General features: G+C 34.1%; 1 pseudogene; it reads right to left on the bottom strand.

Moving 5' to 3' along the window:
• Positions 1–10,870: 10,870 nt before the first annotated feature.
• LOC100951846 lies at positions 10,871–11,456 on the bottom strand (annotated as a pseudogene).
• Between the last annotated feature and the right edge of the window lie 7,461 nt (positions 11,457–18,917).

Here is an 18,917-nt window from a genome sequence, read left to right as displayed (position 1 = left end):
GCCATCTTCCCAGAATCCCCCCGAGTGTGTCATTTCTTATGCTTCTCCCTCTCCAATCTCCATCAAATAAATTGAAAAGCAATTTCTGCTTTGCTTCCCACTAATACAGTTCGTCCCATTTGTAGATAAGTCTTTCAAGAGGGAGAAAATTCTGATGATTAGGGATACTTCGCATGTCAGTTTGCTAGATAAAATATAGGATATCCTGTTAAATTAGAATTTCAGATAAACAAAATCTAATTTAGTGATATAAATTTATTTCATGCAATGTTTGGGACACACTTTTAGTTAAACAGTTCAATTTATCTGGGAATTCTGCATTTTTATTTATTAAATCTACCAAACCTATTTACATGCCAAATACTCCCCTCCCATTTTGGGAATTCAGAGAAGTTTAAAAATAATAAGCCTGCTATTCGGTTTAGCCAAACCTGGGCAGAAACTTCACCTCACAGTTCATTAGTAGGAAAATTCCATTATTGAAATCAGTATAGATATAACCAATTAAGACAGTTCTTGCAATAGTCTTTTATAACTACTTGAGAGATTTAGAAGCAAAAGAGCGGTTGTGGGGGAATTTTGTATTTTAGAAGTGAAATATCATAAATAAGAATGAGTTACAGGAGTAATGGAATTAAGTATATGACCTATTGTTAATTGGAAAGACCTATTACTGGTATATTGCACTATCTCAGCTCAGTGCAGTCTAACCATAGAATGGTTTTATCGTTATTTTGTAATCACTGCCTTTGTTTACGCTTTGTGGGAGAATTGTCATTGCACAAATTAGAAGAGAGGCCACATTTTGAGCTGACTCAAGAATGAGGAATAAGTTTCTTTTGGCTGTGGGCCCCCATGCAAATTCTAGGTACTAAGACCTCTCTTATCCACTCAACATACTAACTCCTTTTGTTTTATTTTCCTCTATGTGCTCCGTGTGTGTATTTTTTTTCCCCACAAATGAATTCTAAGTAGTAAGCCTCTCTTATTTAATCAACTTTTTTTTTCATTGTTTGGGATTCATTGAGGGTACAAAAAATGTAGTTACAGTGATTGTGGTTATTGGGTAAATAATTGTATATCACCTCCAAGAGGTGTGCCATACACTGTGGCCCCGCATCCCCCCTGTCTTCTCCCCGATCCCTCATTCCCCTACTCCGCCCTTTGTATTAACTCATCTGTTGCCTTCATATTAGAATTGAGTACATTGGATTCTTGCTTCTCCATTCTTGTGATGCTTTACTGTGAAGAATTTGTTATACCTCCATCCACATTAATACAAAAGATATAGTCTCCATCTTTTTAAATGGCTGATTATTATTCCATAGTATACATATACCACAGCTTATTAATCCATTCTTGGGTTGGTGGACACTAAAGTTGTTTCCAAATTTTGGTATCAATGTGACAAAGGGCTGATAACTAGAATCTACAGAGAACTCAAATTAATCAAGAGAAAAAGAATAAACAATACCATATACCTCTGGGCAAGAGAGATGAACAGAAACTTCTCTACCTAAAACAAGTAAATGGCTAATAAACATTTGAAAAAATGCACATCATCCCTAGTCATCAGAGAAATGCAAATCAAAACTACCCTAAGATATCCTCAAAGCCCAGTGAATATAGCCCACTTCACAGTCTCAAAGCTGCAGATGCTGACATGGGAGAGATGGGAACCCTTTATTTACACTGATGGTGAGACTGAATACTAATGCAACCTTTTTGGAAGGAAGTATGGAGAATCCTCAAAGAACTCAAATTAGACCTCCCATTTGATCCTGCAATCCCATTACTGGGCATCTATGCAGAAAAAAAAAAAATCATTCTATCATAAGGACATTTACACTAGACTGTTTATCGCAGCGCAGTACACAATCGCCAAAACAGTAAATGCCCCCTCAACATATTAATTTCTTTGTTTATTGTCCTCTTTATGCTCCATATATGTGTACATATATATTTTTCCTCACATTATTGTGGGGATTATGCATACCTGCCTCAGGGAAAGGTCCTCATATGTTCTCCTAAAGTAGGAATTCACTAGGAAATTGTTACCTCTTATTCTTTTATTAATAAAAAATCTTATATCACTTGACTTTTTGACCACTTCACCCTACTGATAACTTCAATATATTGTAATGAATGGGGGAGCTGTTCTGAATATCGGATTAATAGATGTGTAAGGGAGCAGCACCATATAAACATCGACCTATTATCCTGGTCTTGGAGAGATTTGTGATACCTTACCTAAAAGCTCCTCCTGAAAATTTATAATATTTTGTTTTTATTTTAAACCTTCATGATATGTTTTTTTCAAAGTGGCATTATATCTAACTAAGGGTAATTAATTTTTCATTTATCCTAATAGCTCTTTTGGCCTGTTATTAGTCATATAATCCTAACCATCGGCTTGCCTTTAACAACATAAAACTGCATTGTAGATGAACAAGTGTAGAGATATAAAAAATCCTATAGTATAGCACATTTTATACTCAGAGCTTTCCCTCTCTTTGCTTCTCTTTTTCCTCCTTTGTCATTATATATTGTAAACAGCATTTCTTAAAATTTAAAATCGATATTTTGTTTTTGGTTTTTTATTAGAAGTTCCATATTTACATGTAATTACATAGTCACTACTTTTATTCAGTAGTTTTTTTATCCAACATTCCTTACCCTAGTATAAGACCTGGTCTAGTTCAAGCTTTGTGTGTGTTTTGGAGTAAAGGGAGGGAATCCCAAACTAGGAGATGATATGAAAAGTGTTTCCTTGATGTGCTCAATGGCCCTTTTAAGACAATTTATTTTTCTTTACCTTGGTGAACACTGTATTTTATAAATTTGCAGCAACTGTGTCATCTTAGTATCTAACATCTAATAAATATTTGGTGTTCAAGGTTTAAAATTCTCACCCTTAAAAAAGTATTTCTGATAAATTATTACTCTGGATATAGATAAATTAGTTTAATATTGGATCCACTCGAAGTATTTTTGCTTTAGAAAATCATAGAGAACGAAATTCTAAGGGAAAAGACAAGTGTTAGATTTTTAATTGCTGGCATTCAAGCTGGGAATGGGGAAGTGTACTTTGAGATATAGGACCTGCTTATTATCCCATGTAAAAAATTACTTAAACATCAAAACACTATTCAAATACACTACTATTCTTCAGTGCTACATTGCTAGATGTTTTTATTCTTTTCCTTTAAGTACTTTTGCCTTAGTTATAATTTTCTTTATATTTGTTTACCTTTATAGACACAAAGAATCATTTATGCTACCCTAAAACATCACTGTTCAGGTTTTTATATTTATTATTTTCTTGCTTTAAATTCCAGTGGTAAACACCTATATGTAGTATAAACATCCCTAAATGTATAGCTTAGTTTTGCATATTTTTGAACTTTATGCACATTAAATTTACATTATATGTTTTATGGCTTTCTTTATTCACTCAACATTATAACATTACCTACATTTTTCTTTGTAGCTGCTGTTCATTAACTTTCATTGTGTAAATATTCCATTAAATGAATACATCATAATTTTACTATAGATAGCAAAATGTACTTGTTGGAATAGTATCATTCATACATTTAAATATGTATAAAGCGTGTATATTAAGTATATGTATATACATATGTATATAATTTTCATGCTCAGAAATTCATTTTTGGTATATACTTAGAGATGAGATGCATCATGTATTTTGTTGTTGTTGCTGTGCAACAAATTATCATAAACTTGGTGACTTAAATCATTGAAAATTTTATCCGAATTCTCTACAGGTCAGAAACCCAGGTATATTTACTTGGGTTCTCTGGTCTGAGTCTCATAAAGCCACAATAAATGTATATACTAAACTTGGCTCCTGTCTGGATACTCTGAGATTCTACTTTTATAGTTATCTCATAATATTGGCCAAATTTGGTTCTAGGTGTTGGTAAGAGTGAGGTCCCTAAGGTTCTTTACTGGCTTTCAGCCAAGACCCCCTTTTGTGTCACTCATGGTACCTTGCCTTGAACTTTCTTCATTTCAGCAAAAGAAATAACCATAGGTTGAATTTTTGTCATAATCTGAATCTCCCTTTTTTTCTGTCACCAGCTGGAGAAAACTTTCTGCCTAAATGGGGTCATGTGATTTCATATAATCCAGTTAATTTTAGAAATAACTAATTATTAACCTTAAATAAATGCTTACTATATCTTTTGCCATGTGACTTAACATAATCATAGGTATAATATCAGGGACCAAAGGTCATGAGGGCCATCTGGAATCCTGCCCATCATGCATGGATAAGAGAGTTTGCATATATTCAAATTAACCACATAATTTCAACTCATTTTCTAATATGATTTAACCAATGTGTATATCTACCAATTGTGTATGAGATTTTCTATTTCTCTATAGCTTCATTAGTACTTAATATAATTATATTATTTTTTAAATTATTGCCAATCTGGAAAACATATCTTGTTAAATTTTGGGAGGCATTTTATCAGTTTTTATTTTTACTGAAAATGTTTTTATAGTAGAGAGATTGAGGCATAGAAAGATGGCAGGCTAGAACCCTCCAGCGATGATGCCCCTAAAGCAGTATTTTTCAAACTTTTTTCCTCACAGCATATTTAAAACTACATTTAAACTTCTGTGGCACATATATTTATATTGATTAAAATAAAGAGTTAAGAAAAAAGAATATACAAACTGTGCTTTGAACTTCTTTTGAAAATAATTTAATAAAAAATCTTTAAAACATTTTGCAGCCACAGCACACCAGTTGAAAATCACTGCCATAAGGAAACACTGTATATTTATTGACCAGCTATCCATACAAGAAAATATCTTCATAAGAACAATCAAGTGTGCAATCACATACCTGTTTCTAATATTATATGAAGAAAAGAGGCATTAAGGAAGGTAGGAAACACAGTCTTTCATTGCCTATGTTACCCTTTTACCATCTCCTGGGAGCATCATACCAGTGCCACTGGAGAGAGAATCTGTGTACTTGGGACAGTGAAGTGAGTGTGGGATTTTGCATAGAACTAAATTCTGCCTTGCACAAGGGAATAAAACACAGGGAAGAATTATGCAGGTGCCCACAGATAATTAGACCATCCCTGCTTAAAGGGAATCCTCTGCTTTAGGGGTAGGAATCTGAGTTCTGGGCAGCTCCAACACTGGCTAACTAAAGTAAACTAGGGCCTAGACTAAATTTGAAAGGCAGTCAGGCTAAAAAGATGAAGTCCTTGGGCAATTCCCAGTGCTATGTTCAAATAGAGTAGACTGAGGGTATACATGACCTAGTGGTATACCTTTGTGCCTATGTTGACTCTCTCCCAAATTCAAGGAGTGCAGGTCTGGAAGAAACTCTTTCTACTCGGGGAAAGAAGCAAAAAGAGTACAGAACTTTGTGTTACAACTTGGGTACCAGTTTAGCACAGAAAAAGAATGTACTGAGGAGATTCCTATTGCCCTTGATTTCAGATCTTAGCTTGTGGGTGGCATTATAGACCCATCCGGAGTCAGAAGGGAACCCACTTCCCTGAAGGGAAAGACAAGGTCATGACAGGATTCACTACTTACTAACTAAAGAAATCTCTGGGCCTCAAATAAACAGCTGTGTAGTCAGGCAGCTGTTGCCATGGATATTGGGCAAGACTGCTGGTTTCAGGTATGACCCAATACAGTTCTAGCTGTGGTAGCCAGAGGGGAGTGTTGAGATAATCCCTCTTCCATCTGCAGTCAATGCTGCATGGAAAATGAGACTTCTTCCACTTGGAAGAAAGTGAAAGAAGACAGTGAAAGATTTGTCCTCATAATCCAGGCAATCTTCCCTATTTAATACCTCCCACCTCTGCCAGATAGCATAAGCAGGAGTCTGCAAGACTTATAGCATTACTGCTCTTGGGATGCCTCCAGTGCTTTTATGGCTGCAGTGACTGAAGACTTAGATCACGACACTCAATTTCCTATGAATATCTGGAAAGCCTTCTTAAGAAGGATAGGTAAAAATAATCCTAGATTGTGAAAATTAGAATAAATATCTAACTCTTAAATTCTAAGTCATTGACAAACATCAAAAAAAAAAATCAAAGACAACATGACATCAACAAACTAAGATACCAGTGACCAATCCCAGAGTGATGGAGATATATAAACTTTTTACCAAATAATTAAAAATAGCTGTTTTAAACTAGGTGTGGGGGCTCATGCCTATAACATAGCACTTTGAGAGTCCAAGGTGAGGGGAGGAGGACCCCTTGTGTTCAGGAGTTCAAAACCAACCTATGTGAGAGCAAAACCTCATCTCTACCAAAAATACTAAACATTACCTGGGCATTGTGGTGGGCACATGTAGTTTCTCAATAGGCTGAGGCAGGAGGATTACTTGAACTCAGGAGTTTGAAGTTGCTGCAGATAGAATGTCACCACAGCACCTTAGCCAGGGCAATAGAGTGAGACTCCACCACAAAAACACAAAACAAACAAATAAAAAGTATTTTAAGGAAATTCAAATAACTTTAAGAAAATACAAGAAGGAATTCTGAATCCTATCAAAGAAATGAAACAAAGGGATAGAATAATAATAAAAATCATGAAGAAATTCTGAAACTAAAAATTGTAATGACAAACCAAAAAATGCATCAGGCTGTCTCAACAGCAGAATATTAATGAGCTTGAAGATGTGCTATATAAAAATACATAATCATGATAGAATAAAAGTGGGAGGAGGAGAATAGAATGAAGTACACCTATAAAGTTTAGAAAAATATCCTCAAAAGTGAAAATCTTAGAATTATTGGCCTTAAAGAGGAGGTAGAGAGAATGAAATAGAAAATTAATTCAAAGAAATAATATCAGAGAATATTTCAAACCTATAGAAAAATATCAATATTAAGGTACAAGAAAGTCATAGAACAGCAAACAGATTTAACCTAAATAAGACAATAAACATTTAATACTCAAAGTTTCAAAGATGTCAGATAACGAAAAGATCCGGGAGCAGCAAGAAAAAATATAACATATCAAAGAGCTCCAAATACATCAGGCCACAGACTTCTCAGGAAAAACCATAAAGGCCAGGAGGGAGTGGTAGGACAGATTTAAAGTACAAAATGAGAGGGGAAAAAACAATAAAACTTTTGACCTTTAAATGTTATAATCTACAAAAATAACCTCCTAATATAAAAGAGAATATAAAAAGTACTTTTTTGGACAAACATAAGCTGCAAGATTTTATCAACACCTGGACCTGTCTTATAAGAAAAACCAAAGAGAATTCTTTAACACGTAAGAAAAAAAAATGGTAACCCATAAGAAGAAATCAACTCAAGGTAAAAGACTCACATGTAAAAATAAGTACACAGACAGATACAAAATGCTCTATCATTGTAATTCTGCTGGGCAAACCACCTATATCTTCAGTAGGAAAGTTAAAAGATAAATCTACCAAAAATTACAACTAAGGCAACATTTAAAATCCTAGATAGTATCAAAAGAAAGAACAAATGTTAAAAAGCAGGAAGAGAAGTTAAAGTGCAGAGGTTTTTTTTTTGTAATCAGAGTTGTCATTAATTTAAAACAATTGGTTATAAGATATTTTTGTAAGCCTCATGGTAACCTCAAGTAAAAAACCTACAACAGATATACAAAACATAAAAAAAGAAGGAATTAAAATACACTACCAGAAATTTCACTTTAACACATAGAGAAAAAGCAAAGGCTACAAAACAACCAGATATCAAGTAAAAACAAGGCAGTAGTAAGTTCTTGCCTAGCAATAATAACATTGAATATAATAAACCCTCTGATCAAAAGTCATAAAGCAGCTGGATGGAGTCAAACACAAGACCCAAATATATGCTGTTGACAAGAAACACACTTCACATGAAAAGACACAGAGAAAGTAAAGGGATGGAAAATGACATTTCATATAAACAGAAACCAAAAATGAGCAGGATTAGGTATATTATATCAGAAAAATAAATTTTAAGATAAAACTGTAAAAAGGATCAAAGGGTTTATGAAGGCTATGTTAACCAGTTTGATGGAAATGTCATGGATTGTGTGTGAAAACACCACACTGTACCCCCAAAGTGCATCAATGTACACAGTTACCATTCAATAAAAAAAAAAAAGGGCATTTTATAATATTAAAGGGGTCAATTCAGCAAGAAGATATAACAGTTGTAAATACATGTGCACCAAATACTATGACATTCAAATATAGTAAGCAAATATTAATAGAGCTAAAGAGAGAGAGGTAGACTCCAATACAATAGCTAGAAACCACTTCCAACATTGAAAAGATCCATTCAGACTGAATAACAACAAAGAAATTAAAGACTTAATCTGGACTATAAACCAAATGGACCTAATATATAATGTACAAAACATTTCATCCAACAGCTACAGCATATTCTTCTCAGCACATGGATCATTCTCAAAGATAAACTATATGATAGGCCTAAAAAATAGTCTTAATTTTTTTAATTGAAATTATATCAGAAATTTTCTCTGACCACAATGGCATAAAACAAGATGTCAAAAACAAGAGGATCTTAGAAACTATACAAACAGATGGAAATTAAACAATAGGCTGTGGAATGACTAGTGAGTCAATGAAAAAATTAAGAAGAAAAAAATTCTTCTTAACAAATGAAAATAAAACATACTAAAGACTATGAAAAAGAAGTACTAAGAGAAGTGTTTATAACGGTAAGTGCCTTCTTCTAAAAAGTAGAAAAACTTAAAAATATGCCCAATGATGCATGTTAAAGAACCAAAAAAATGAGAGCAAATCAAACCCATGATTAGAAGAAAAAAATAAAGATCAGAGCAGAAATAAATGAAATTGAAACAAAAAGATGAATGAATAAAAAAGTTGGTTATTTTAAAAGATAAACAAATTTGACAAACCTTTACTCAGACTAAGAGAAAACAAAAAGAATAGCCAAGTAAATAAAATCAAAGATGAAAAAGGAGACATTACAACCAATAGAAGAAACTCAAAGGACCACTAGCGACTACAATTCACAACCAATAAATCTGCTGCCAATAAATCAGATAAACTTGAATGGGTAAATTCCAAACACATACAACCTACCAGGACTGAAGGAATATACAATTGAATTAGACCAATAATATGTAATGAAATAGAAGGTGTAATAAAGTCTCCTATCAAAGAAAATCCTAGGACACAATAGTTTTACTGCTGAATTCTCCAAAATATTTTTAAAAAGAACCATCTTACTAAAATATATTCAAAAAACTGAATAGGAAGGAATATTCCCTAACTCATTCTACGAGGCTAGTGTCAACATGATACCAAAACCAAAGACTGAACAAATAAAGAAAATATAGTTCATTATCTCTTGAATATAGATTCAAAATTTTCAATAAAATATAGTAATGGCAAATCAAAAGCTTATAAGCAAAAAAAAAAAAAAAAAAAAACCAAACAAAAAAATCAACAAAATTCCACATATGCTTTTCATGGTATCCAACACCAAAAAAGTCCTCACAAAATCATCATGCAGCCTACAGGCTGTAGGTTGGTCACCCCCAATTTAAAATAGCTAAAAGAGTGGAATTGGAAAGTTCTTAACACAGAGAAGTGACACCTGTTTTGAGATGATATTCCAATTATCATGATTTGATTATTACATATTATATGTTTATACCAATACATAATGTATAACAATCAATAATTAAAATCAAATTTAAAACATAATAATTAAAAATGTTTTTAAACTTCCAAAAAATTTGGGAGACTAATGCAAAAATCTTTTTAGCTCTGAACACTTTGAGTATGGCACTCGCATGATATCCCTTCATTCTTAAGTGCTTTATTTTTTCTATAATTAAGGATATTCTCCTGTATAACAATAATACAGCCATGTGTATGAAGATATTGACACTGGTACATTACCGACAATAGTAGACTATACACATATTTTATCAATTATCACAATGTTTTTGACAGTAAAAAGATTCAACCCATGATCAAAGTTATATTTAGCTGTTGTGTTTATTTAGATCCCTTCAGTTTGAAAGTTACTCATCTTTATTTGACTTTCATGATACTGATAATTTTGCAGATGACAAGCAAGTTATTTTGCAGGATTTCTTTTAGTTGGAGTTCATTTGATGTTTCCTCATGATTAGATGCAGATAATACATGTTTTGAAAAAACATCTCAGAAGTTTTGCTATGCTCTTCCCTTTGCATCTGTTTGTTTTATACAATTTTGATTAGCCTGTCATGTGGTAATATTACCACTGGGGACTTGATTAAGGTGATATTTGCAAGGTTTTTAGACTAAAAAACTGCCCTTCATTTCCTTTAATATTTAAAATTCATTTAGTAAGGAAGTATTTTCAGATTATTAAAATACTATTTCTCCTGGAACTTATACCATTTTATTTTTCATATACAGTTATCCCGTGGTAACACTGGGGGATTGGTTCCAGCCTCACCATCAGTTCCAAAATCCACAGTTATGCTCAAGTTCCTAATACAAAATGGCATGATATTTGCATATAACCTATGTTCATTCTCCTGGAAGTCAACTCTTGATTAATTATAATATATAATACAGTATAAATGGTAGGTAGTTACTAAGCTGTACTGCTTTCTATATGCATTATTCTTTATTATCTTTTATTTTTTTAATCTCAAATATTTTTGATCCATAGTGGATGGATGTGTCAGCAGATGTAAAGCCTGTGAACATAGGGGGCTGGTGTTTCTTGACAGAATTAATGTTTTACGATAGTTGAAAAAAATTGAATTTCTAATTTTTATTTCTTCTTGATTATTAAACATTTTTTTGTATGTATGTATTTTTGCATACAAAATCTTTTTAATGAAACGGTAGGTTCCAGGGTTGGTTTTTGTAGCCTCGGCTAGCCCATGGGTCTCTGGCACACTGGAACTTCTGACTCTTGGAGCAGACATAGGATTTGGTGTGGCTCTGTGGGTGCTGGGCCCTTGCCAAATGCCAGTACAACTCCCAGTCCTTTTGGGGACCGGAGAGCAGGAAGGTGCCAGGGTCCTTGGGGGAGCCCAGGGCCAGTAGGTCAAAGGTGAGGATCTTGCCCCCAGCCTTGAGGATATGGGTGCAGGCCCAGCTGCTCAGTGCAAGGCACACACCTTCAAACAGGAACTTCCTGAACCTGCACATCATCTGGTATGGTCCCCACGACCACAGCTGTTTTGTTTTCCCGGCCAGGAAGTTTTATCTTTTGGATCATTCAGGAAAGAGACAGTGGTAGCCCATTGGTACGACTCATAAACAACCTCTTCGGCACACCCTGGTTGAAGGTAGAGTTGGTTCGTCTGGCCAGCAACCTGTACAGCTAGACCAACAGCCTCAGGTAAATGTCCTGGCTCTTGGGCTCCTTGTGACAAAACTTTTGGTCCTTGATATGGTGAATATTGACTCCCATGGAGGTGACACCTTCTTGGCTAGGTCCGGAAAGCTATTTTTAAATATTTTAATAAAAAGTCTTTATCTGTTATGATCCTATCTATTGATAAAATTAGTCCTTTATTAAAATCATTGCAATCATTACTATCATTATTTATTTTAGTTATCAAATTTCTCCACGTTTATCTAGTGAGAGCCTCCTTAAGCTGGCCCATTGTACCTGAGATGTCCCATCACTCTGTGGATACCCCTTCATTTTCTGGGTCCAATAAGATACTCCAGTTTCATATTGTTCTTTCACTTTACCAATCTTCAAATCAGCCAAATACAGCTGCATTCAAGAGAAAATACTATTTAATAAAGGCTTAAGTAAGATTCTCTCATGTACTAAAACTAACGATGACCACCAAGGAATCAGACTTCTTTTAGCTTAGCTTCTCTAAGATGCCTCATTGTTGCTGTCAGTGCTCTAAATGCAAAAAATGTGAAAAAAAAAAAACTTGTAAAGAACCATTTTCAGATAACTTTGCTCATATCTCATTGCTAGCTAATCTGATGGAGACTCCTAAGTGTATGGGAGACTAGAAAATATGTTTTTTTCCTGCTGGGAAATTGCTACAATATAAATGAGTTTTATTAATAAAAACCACCTATAGTAGGGAATAGCTAACAGGTTGGAAACAAGCAGTCTTTGAAACATGTCAATCATAATTGAATTTTTAAAGATGAGTTTGAAAAACTTGTAGTGAAAGAAAAGAAGAAGAGTGAAAATAATACAGACAGTTGCTATGGCATCTATAACAGATGATTAGTATATGGATTACATTATTGAGTTAGGGAATTCAAAGATTTTTATTTAGTTCAACAGTTATATTGAGTACCCATTGTTGTCTAGATATTTCTACCTTGGAGGAGGTCATATTTTCTCTAGTGATACGAAACAAATGTAATAATTTCAGAAGCAGATAATTGAAGGGAGATTTTGAATGGATCTAGAGAAAGAGAAGAGTGTCTTATAGTTCTAATAATTTTAATTTTTAAGACATTACTCACTATTGCTATTAAGTGAGAGAGAAAGAGAGAGAGAGAGAGACAAAACAGAATGACCTTGGCAGATGAGGGTTGAAGCTAATGGGTTTAATGTGTAATGGGTTTAATTAATACATATGTGAGCACTGTATCTGTCACAGCCAGCCAATCAGGAATGTTTGATGGGCAAGTTAGAATGAATGGAGATCCTTATACGATGCCTTAAGCTGCTCAGCAGCTTTTACAAAACTTAACTTAAAATATTGGATATCTATAAGATCCCGATAACATATAAACCATCACCATGTTTATTGGATATCTATAAGGTCCTGATAAAGTATAAACCAATAGCTATAAACCATTACCATATCTTCAACTTAGTTGGCTGCCACTACATCTAGAGGGAGAATCTGCAACATTGAGATACTTAAACTGATTAAAAAGATACAGAATATCCCCCCCAAAAAATGAAGCATTAATTTATGGCAAGTCCATCAGACTGATGAGTTATATTATCAACATAAGAAATTGTTATATGTTATTTATTATAAGGATACTGTGTGATTTTCATTTTATCCTGGCTGTTTTTCTAAATTAAATATCTGTGTGTTTAGGAATTTGTGTGTAGCAGTCATGTAAGTACTATCATTTTAGAGAGGTAATATTGGGTGGATTTGAGTAATAATTTAGGATAGATTATCAATAGTATATAACTCTTCAGAGTTTTACTGATTGAGCCTGAATATAGGCACAGAAGTATTAGGGATATGAAAAGGAAGAGGTTTTAAAGTTAGACCAAATATGGCTTATTTATTTGACCATTATATTATATAACCTCAGTAAAAGTTTTCTAATATGTAAAAACTGATAAAATTATAGTATTTTTTCTATGTAGTGCTTGATGCATTATAAGACATCGATGTATACTAATGTTTGGTTTTGATTACACTCTACATAATCTTAATATGTAGCACTTTTGTTCTCAAATCTCTTAAAAAAATCTTTAAGGAATGCTTCTAGAGCCAGGGCACATCCAGTTAGAATGAGCTAATAGGACTCTTCTAATTTTCTCAGTATTCAGAAATAGGACCAGTCCTCAAGTAGGACTTTTTGCTCTTGTTCATGCTGCCTATTTTACTAGGGCAGGGTGAGGCCATAAAAAAAATAATTAAATACAATTTAAAAATAAAAAAGAATTAGTGATGGTCTGGAATTCAAGATAGCCTGCAGTTACAATAAGTAATTTTTCAGTAGATGATCTGGAAATTCCAGTCTCCAATAACAAACTCTTTGTGGGATGCACTGAGCATGTGTTTGTACTTGGTGTGTGATTTTTGAGAAATGCAGAGTGACAGGATTGGGGCCCGTGGTGCGACATTAAGGATGAAGTGCTAAATACAGTGCGGCAATCAAGTAGTGCAGGAGCTGATGCACTGCTGCTCTCATGAATACAATCTTTGATCTGCCAAAAAAAGCGTGGTAATTGGAGTAAGGAAACTCTTCATTAGGAGTACATCATTTCCATATATTGGATCTCAAGAATCCACAGGGATGGGATGCTGCTAGTGATTAGGGCAGTGCTGTTGGAAATGGATGCCGTGTAGTTATAGAAAACGGCTGTGAGGGAGGCAATAAATAGTTGAAGAGGCAAGTGAAAGCAAAGATGCATGGAAATACTTAGCTCATTAGGAAGGATTATGAAACATAGCTCAGTCAGCATTCATGCTATGAAAGGAAAAAAAATGATCAGAAAGTCAGACACGAAAGCTCATCTGATATGACTAAGGCAAAAGCAAAATGAAAAGACAATGAGATGAGTGTTTCCACAAAGAGGTCATTATAGAAGGTATGGGGAAGAAAAGTTTATCAAAGTCTAAGAAATTTTCAACCTTCACCAAAGATGATATGCAACTAACTGTCATTGATCCCACAGAGGCAAAAATCAGCATGTGTAGATTATTATCTGGAATGGAACTACAGTATAACAGTCAAAAGTTTTATATTATTTCGGATTGTTTCTTTCAAGCTTAGAAATTTTTATTGAAGCAAAAGACTGGCATTGATTCAAATTCAGGAGACAGGTCTTAGAAGACTTGTGAGGGCTGCATGGGGTGAAAGCACAGATTTAGCTCAGATGCCTAAATTTGGTGTTCAAAAGTTAAGAGTATTTTCATTCAGAGTATGAAAGAAGAAGAATTCAGGAATTTAGATAGAGTAATTAAAATTCACCTGGTGGGCATAATATATATGATAGTGAAGAATTGGGGGGGGTAGTAATAGTAGATATATTGGCAAGAGGATAGCATATGTTGCAAATTCTGTTATTGGCTAACGTAACACCAGCCATGGGACACTATGCCCAGAGAAAGAATGAGATCTTAAGCAGTTGAGCCAAACAGTTCTCAGAATCAGGAGAATAACCAGAAGTTCAGGTTGTGATATTTGTGAACTGGAACTCTGACATAGACAACCTCATTATCAGTTTGGAGACATCACCAAGGTTAAGGGAACTTTTGGTTTCAGCATGAGGGTAGTTCTTTCTGGGCATAGTTAACACTAAGTCCATCATTATATTTAACTTAATGGTCTACAGGTAGCTAAACTCCTTGGAAACTTTGTGCTACATAAAGCAATGGCAAGGAAAACATATTGAAAATGAGAAACATCCATGGATTTAGCTGACAGTATGGGGGAACGTGATAATGACAGACTGTAATTATAAAAGCACAATAAGTTTACATGGTTTTCCATATCAATTCTGACCAATATCTATTAATACAGGTTGGACTCGCAGTCTAAAATATTATATCCCCTTTTTGAGAAAGTAATCAGGATGCTTGATGGACAAATATTTTCATTTCATGGTACAACTTGTTCTGCTATCTAAAATTTTGCTCTTTCCCTCCAAAGTAACTTTCCTGTATAGTTCGGCACCTCATCAATTATCTTCTCTATGACAACTGACACTAACATTTTTCTCTTTTACCCTCTTCTCTTACCAGGGAAATGGCTTTATAATTGTAAATGTCCCACAGAACTTCTGGACCTCTCAAGATGACGAGATGAAACTGTTGACTTCTTCCACATGCAGTTGATCCTCATTATTCATGGAGTCTGTACTTGGGAATTTTTCTACTCACTAAAATTTATTTTTACCTCCCAAATCAATTATTCTGGCCCTTCACCATTTGTAGGCATGCACAGAGTGCCAAAGATTTGAGTCATCTGGTACGCATGTTCTTAGCTGATGTCAAAAAGGCAGCACTCAGCTTTCTTATTTCAGCCCTCATAATGTAAATGAGTATTCCTGATTGTGGTCTATTTAACCTCATGGTTTTTACATTTTTCTGCAGTTTGTTGGTGATTGTTGTTTAATTTGGGTCTGAAACGTACTTCAGAAATGCCGTCTAGTGTATCCAGTGCAAGAATGTCATGAAAATGCCTAACAGAAAATATGTGTATTAGATAAGCGATATTTAGGCATGAGGTACAGTGCTGTTGTCTGTGACCTCAATATTAAAATTGAAATATATATAACACAAGCTTCTTTAAATAGGAATGTGTAGGAAAGAAGATTACTATCAATGAAATCACATGTCATTGTCCATGAAAATGTGACTAGGGGATCAGAGGAATCTATTTCTGCTAGGAATAATGCTTCAGTGTTTGACAATTTGGTGGTTATAACAACTTTTCACAACATAATTACTGCAAATAACCAGAATCAACTATGTATTTTTGTAGTTGCATCATTCTTAGCATTGTCTATGCTTTCAGTTTTGTCCCTCTTTTTCATCATACCGTAGATAAATGGCCATACAAAAGTGAATTTTGATTTTAGAAAAAAAAAAAAAAAAAAAAAGATTTATACACATACACACACCCCCTGACCATATGGGCCCCAAACAAAGAAAAAATGTCAGAATCATGTTACGTGCCAAGTTCCTTACAGATGTGCAGGTAAGCATGAACTAAGAGTCATATAAGAAGGCTGCAGATAATGAAAGTGAAATGTGGCAGCAGGGAAATGTAAATAATCTCAAGATGTGCAGGAAGTCCAGCACCAAATTAGGGATGGGTGGGAGGTGATTGTGTCAATAGTCAGCAAATGTGCCCTGCCTGTGGCACATCAGCCTGCCTTCCAGGTAGTGGCGTTAAGACCCATGTCGCTCCGGATGTCCTGTCCATATCTATACTGCACACTGGCATATGTGTCTGTTATCAATAGTGTATCATCTATCGTTTTATGCTTTCCTTTCTACTAAGACCTATCTCCTCTAATGAGTTTCTATTAAAATGTTTCACCTTTATATACCTGAACAAATATTTCCAATTTTGGTCTTGAGCTCTCCCTTGAAGGTATCCAAATTGTAAGAAACCATGACCATCATTTTCTTTGTCCACAAGTAAAGGTGATATTAATACTTGCTGCACATATTTATTAGCATAGGGTATCTACGAAGACACTAAGCATACCTATATAAGAAAATACTTATATTAATGTGTGGATCTCAGATTTTACTTCCTACTTATTTAAACCATTTTCCAGAGATGACTAGCAGTCAAAACTGATCAGTGATAAGCTCCAACCAATGGTGCCCCCTTTGTGATCTCTAACTCTGGGGGATAAGTTCTATTTTCTCCTCAATGGAAATAGGGAAGGAAATTCTGGAATGCTGTAATGTGTGTAAAGCTGAAAATTTTGCACCAAAATCTGCTATCCAACAAAAGGACCCATGTTTTAAAAGATCTTTTATATTGTATATTCCATCGTAAGCCATTTTCTCTCTACTTACCGACAATGGCATAAATACAATTAATTCTAGGGCTGGAAGGAAATTTATGGTTCCATTTTAGTTGATCTGCATTAGAACACGGTAGTTTTCAGTGTTAAATTATGCTAATTTATAAATACTATGTAATGGAACTTCAGTATCAGAAGATTCATGCATGGGGGTAGGAAAAGGTAATTTCATGGAATTTAAGAGACTGCAGCTTCAGCCTGAATGAGTAGAGATTAGATGTACAAGTGGCAGGAAAAACGTAATACTGAGAGTGTGGTCAGCATGGACACCTGTGAGGTATGAAGTGAAGTATTTTCTGAATGGTGCAATATGGCTTCCAGGGAGAAAACAGGAATTAGGTGTGGGGCCAGATATACAAGGTAATTACAAGACTTTTTACTTAATTTGAGAAACAATCACTCTCTTTTCTTAAGTGGATAAAAAGATCTGTTCAGCAAAATAAGCACAGATTAAAAAGGTATAGAAAAAGACAAATTAAAATTATTAATTAAAATAATTTAATAATTAATTAAAATTATTTCCCCAGGTATTTATTTTTGCTGCAGCAAAATGCCTTAGGCATGCCCTATGAGAATTACCTTTAAAAAAGTCTATCTCATCTTTCTCTGTTAAGAATCTTATGCTAAATACATAATAAATGATTTTAATATGTTTACCTTTCTAATTTTCATTTCTTTAGTCTGAAAGGATACCTTCTAGCATCCATTTATATCTAATGTTATAATACTTTGTGAAATCTTCTTGAGTTCCTTAAGTTGAACCAGTTTATATTCCACGTCCTCTGCTTAAGAAAACTGACTTATATTTGGAAAGAACTGCTTTTAAATATACTCCACTTGCCAACTGTGAGATTTAGCTGTGTTAGTTTCCTGGGTCTATACTTTATAGCTATTTCAATCTATAAAAAATAGATAGTCGAATCTACATAGCATGTGTTTTGTGAGCGTTAAATGTGATAAACTATGAAATCTGAGGCAATAGAAAGACCTCAGTGAATTAATTAGTATTAATAACATAGAAGCTGTCTCACTTTATTATGGTCAGTTATTAATAAATTTCTTCCTCTTCATTATAAAATCTGGATATTTTATATTCTCATGTCTAATTTTTATCTCAGCAGTGCCACATAGTAGGTATTCAATACTGAGTTTTGTAAATCAATATATGAACCTCAGAGTTAAACTAAAGGCAATATGAATAATCTTATTCATAAAGTTAGAAAGTGGCAGATTTAAAACTGGAAAAAAGTCTTCAGAAAGGGAGGTGCCTGTGGTTCAAAGGAGTAGGGCGCCAGCCCCATATGCCGGAGGTGGCGGCTTCAAACCCAGCCCCAGCCAAAAACTGCCAAAAAAAAAAAAAAAGTCTTCAGAAGTCTAGAGTTTTTTAATTTATTCTCCAGCTCATTGTTTAAAATGTGGTTTATATAATTTAAGTCCTATGGCTAAGAAAACAAGGTCTCTCACCAAATTATATACTAGACACAACCCACTACATCTTAAATGATTTATTCTATAAATGGTTTTTACTATAAATGATGTATATTTTCATATTAAATCGCAGGAATTCCTTTAGTGATTGTTTATTACAGAATTTCTTAATGTTGTCTGACCCCAATCATTATGTTTGGGTACATAGGTAGTGCCTAG

Source organism: Otolemur garnettii, unplaced genomic scaffold (genome assembly GCF_000181295.1).
Source record: "Otolemur garnettii isolate 467f Iridium unplaced genomic scaffold, OtoGar3 scaffold00258, whole genome shotgun sequence".
Lineage (NCBI taxonomy): Eukaryota > Metazoa > Chordata > Mammalia > Primates > Galagidae > Otolemur > Otolemur garnettii.
The sequence above is the reverse complement of the archived record's forward strand: the minus strand, read 5'-3'. Positions and strand labels throughout refer to the sequence as shown.